Source organism: Anopheles aquasalis, chromosome 3, assembly GCF_943734665.1.
Source record: "Anopheles aquasalis chromosome 3, idAnoAquaMG_Q_19, whole genome shotgun sequence".
In the NCBI taxonomy this organism is placed as follows: Eukaryota; Metazoa; Arthropoda; class Insecta; order Diptera; family Culicidae; genus Anopheles; species Anopheles aquasalis.
Genome location: NC_064878.1, coordinates 35,409,064 through 35,414,063, shown reverse-complemented (window position 1 = coordinate 35,414,063; position 5,000 = coordinate 35,409,064).

Here is a 5,000-nt window from a genome sequence, read left to right as displayed (position 1 = left end):
AAAAGAGTATGTTTCACATGTATCTTCTTTTAGTATCGATTTGGCGTAGACTTGCAGAGTGAAATTAATGTGCATTTTATTGAACGCACATTTCAGATAAACAAATTTAACATCAAAATGACCGGTTGCGCCTGACGTTCTTCGTGTTTCGTATTGATAATCAGCGTCATGCGCGCTTCGGTCATACTTGCAGGACAAGATTCATGAGCCAATCAGGTTTACGCTCGTGCTCCGGATGACTCCATCCATCCAAAATCGCACAAAGTATTGGCAAAAAAAGTGCCCAGCGCCCAGGCCGCTGCCCGGTTGGCCGATCAGCATAATGAAGTCATAAAATACAATCACTCATTAAAGGCCGGGGAAAATTCGGGACGCGCACGACACCCGCGGCAACAATAGAACATTACAAATTTTCTCTATAATTCAACAGTAAAGTTGCGGCAATAAATTTGTTTATTTTATTGCTTTGGCTCCACTTCCCCTCGGGCAGCCAGCAGCCCCCGGCGCCAGCAGGGAGCAACATGGAGCGGTGAGGGGCAAAACGCGTTAAGCATCGTTTCGTCGGTATTACTGACTTTTTACCGCTACAATCGTGCACCCGAAACATTGCCCGCGACAAATGTCCACGTCCTGACGCAAAGGCGGAAACAAAAATGGTGAGCGAGTAGCGTGAAGGTGACGACGATTTGGGAGTTGGCTTCAAGGCCTACTAATTTACCTATTTCGGGTCAGCCCAACCGTTGACGAACCATCGCGAGCCCACCCAAAGGCTACTTTGACGATACAACAGGACCGACGGACGGACGGTGGAACGAGGGTTAATTCTTCCGGCGGGACCGGCCTGCTGGCCACGCTGCTAATCATGCGCTTAGCCAACATTACTCACCTCCACCGATGGCACTCGTCACTGGGCACCGCCATCCCGTGCATCCCGTGCTGCTTCTGCCGTTTTATTGGTTGTGACGGACGCGCCGGAACAAATCAAAACAACCTCCCGCGAGGTAGCACCCGGTGGCCCCCCAAAAGCCAAACAACCGGAGGGGCACCCAACTGTGTGGTTGTTTGCCGTCCCCGAGGTCCCGAGTTGCCGATAAAACACTTTTGGTGTTCCCTTTTTTTTAACGCCGGCAAATAAAACGCTCTCAGCAAACGGTCGGTTGGAGGTCAACATTCGTGCGTGGTTTTTTTGGGGCAAAAAGTTCATCTCATCAGATTGATCGACGAATCACGAAAATGTAAACTATTGATGCATAATTTTGTGAAAAATCCAGCCTAAAAATGAAAGATATCGATACATGATATTTGCCATTTGAAGCTAGCAGCTGGCTCGAAGCAGAAAGTATTTCATCAACTGTTGCCCTTTTTATTAAATGGAAGAGATTTAGTTTAACAGTAAAACAGTACTAATTCTACATGCTACGTTCGGTTATTTGAGTTATCAGCACGCAAGGAGTTAGGTTTAATTAACTGAACAGAACTCAAATCTTCTGCTGCCCGGATGTTTTTCGAATGAACAGTTTTATTACTCTTATTTATTCTCGTTTTTTTTTGGTTCCAAACTTTAATGGCTCTACTCGTGGGTCGAGGCGCGAGTCGAGGGTACGAGGCCAACTAACCAACTCCCGGACCAAATCGCCGTTCGTGTGCCTCGGATGGTACAGGAATGGAATGCTGGCGAAGCGAGCAGGACATCCGTTCTGCGCACACTCGGGCCTTACGAGTCCTGCGACAGTAAACCGGTGGAATAGCCTGTCTGCCTGATGCTTGAGTTTTACAACCCATTTTATTAAACTTTATTAATTCATTTCGTTGTAATAAAATTACTCCGCTTGTTTTTATGCTGCTTAATGCACATTGCTCCCCAGTGCTCAGGTTCGCCCGGGAGGGTTCTCCGTTTTCTGTTGCTTCCATTAGCTCCTCCGATACAGCCCCTGGCCTCTTACGAGCCGTTCGTCTTGCTTCCGAGTATGATTTGCATTAGCTTGAGAATTTCTTGCAATAGCAATGCTCTTTGCGTCCTGCATCTGCTTCCCGATGCACCACAGTTGTGCGTCGCGCCTTTACACTTGCCGTACTTTCAAAGAACTATAAGGATTGGAGCAGAATAAATTCATTATTATTTTTGCACCATTTATAATAGAGCTCTTTAATTTAGTGTTTGGTCATGTGGAAACGAAATTATTTCGTTGTAGCCCAACTTATTACATATCACAATCGTTTTGATCTTTAGCCCTGGTTTGTCCAGTGCTCTCATTGTTTCCTCATGCTCTGGCCACGATATCTGGTCTTAGATCCCCGTACGTGACTCATTTCCCTTCGTCAGTGTCAATGCTATCCAATATGTTTTAGTGTTACGATCTTCTTTTTATACTCAGTGGCAATGTGAACTCCAAACATAGAAATCCAGTGAATTTAAACCTGCATCCAGCAGGTCATACCGACCAACTTATAAAACGTGATCATTCTTGCGCACATCATGTCTGCACAATGAATGCCTTATGCGCTGGTGCTTAATCTTATTGCTAACAAAACATCTTTATTTCTGTATAGTTTCTACACACAAGGAATTAAAAAACCTTTGAAAACGAATTCCTAGCTATTTTCTTTGAAAATTGTTATGTTTTTATCAATGAATAACAGTAGGAGATTTCATTCCTTTAATATGGCGCCCATACCATCATTGATGAGGCATTTTTATATTGCGTTTTTTTTCAGCTAGGAATATCACGAAGAGATAGACCAAACATTCGACAATTTGGCTTTCTCAACGTTGGCTTCAGAGAAAACAATTTCTCGCCCGAAGAAATAATGTTGTGACTAGCGTGCAAAAATGCAAAATTCTCATTTGTTTTCTACTACTACATCCGATTTAATGGGTCTCAGCAGCTCTGTAAACATATTAGTTTCTCAGATCACGAACGTCATTTTGCCATTTGGCTGCCTAAAACTAAAAACTAAACTAGAACCACCACAAACATGAGAACTTTTCCGTTGTCACCCTGTATTAACATAAAAGCATCTCCATTGGTACAAATATGCAAGGTGTGCAGTATCCAAGGAAACCAATATTGTTCCTAACTAGCGGTTTTAGGAAACGGTCTTGATAATTCGGCAACGACCATCTTCTATCGAGAAAATATAATCGATTTCTTTTCCGCATACCTGTACTGATAGCTTTATTTTTCTGTTGCATTACATTCGAAGCAGCCTCATTTCCTAATTCAAGTGTCTCCTCTTCATGGCACACGTCGATACATCAGGACAATTTATTTGCTTTAAAAATACAATTTCTTACGAAGTGATATCGTACGTCCGTTAAGGGAGGCGGAATAATTTTCTGCTTTCTAAAAATATCCACCACCACCACTCGGGTCATCCACACCTTCTTCCAACGCACAGGGAGAATAAGCTTGTAGGTATCACACATTGGGACATCACAACCCCTACGCCTCATGTCAGCGGCGGGGATGGGATACACAAAAACAATGTTTCGTCTCAATTGTGGTTAACAATTAAATACAAATAAACTTACAACGAGTTTGCGTGAAATTGATACGCACTCGCGACAGCTATTCCAACCATGCCGCCGAAGACGGACGCCGTCCGTCTCGAATTCCCATCTGCCAGCCCGTAAGCCAGCCAGACGTCGTCAATAAAATTACTTACAGATGACACTTGTAGCACGAACCTACCCACGAAATGCCCACACGATGCTGGTGTTGGGATGCTGCACGCCAAGAGCCAGTATCCTTGTCGCCAGATTTCATAAATTTCACCAACAAAGCTGACAAGAGGAGAGCTAATCGGCGAACAAAAAACAGGGAAAAGAAAAGGAAAACAGGAAGGATGGGAAAAGTGTAAACAATCTCTGGCCAGTGTGTTGGCCAACATTTCCCCGACAAACGCACAAACGCGCACACGACATGCGAGCTGTAAAAACAGTGGGAACACTTTGGACACAAAGTTTGGACAGCTCCGTGGCCGCGACGGGCGGAAAAACATTACGATCGACATGTGAAAATCGGCTCCGATTACAATGGATCCGAGTAGCTCAAGGATAGGACACAAATGCCACAGCGATAGGCAGCTCGTTGCTAGGCTTGGCTCTCCAAGCATGCATAAGTGCTCTTCGCTGCGATTAGTGGTGAAACCGATGATGGAAAAGAAACTTGAATCTTCGGTGCAACGGCGGACATAAGTTTCGGAGGCCCCGGGAACCGTTATGAAGGGCTCATGACACCCAAGAAATGTGAGGCAGAATCGTCGGTGCATGTGTCACGGTTACATCATTTCCTTCCCACTGATGAGAGTTGAGGTGAGGCATTAAGTTTATGCAAAACATGTATGTGGCCTTATTTATATGTTCAATGTCCAAAGTTTGGATCTTGGAATTGAGTGCTACTTCAAAAAGTACTGCCACTGGTGTTAAAATCCAACCGAAAGGCAAGTGCCTGTGCAAAGAGCAACTCTCTACACTGTTCCGCTTTGACAATCGTATGCCAGGTTTCGCCACCACAGTACATCCGTGTTAAATCCAATATAAAATCTAATAAATTTCTAGACAAACTGCGGAATATGCAAATGGCTTGCCAAAGACGAGACCTGATTGTTCCTGAACACTTTTCATTGCGATTCCTGGAGTTCTGGCGCTCCGTGCGTTCTTATTGCTTGCTCATACACCAAGGAACGAAGGCAAGAAGACAGGATCGGTGGAGAAAGTAAAGTGGCATCATTGTGACCGAGGAACATTAGCGGAAGCCAATAGCCGAGAGTCGAGACACCGGTAAGTACAGTACCGCTTCATGGTATGTTGTAATAAAACACTGGCCCCTAGCCCCCACACCAGAAACCGAGGCACCCGAAGAGTTCCCAAAAAGGTTGCAGCTTTGAATGTTCATTTATTCAAATTTAAATTTCAAATCGAGTGAAGGCTGAAGATCTTGTTAAAATTCGCAAACAAATGGATGGCGGCTATGATGATGATGGTGGTGCCGTTTATA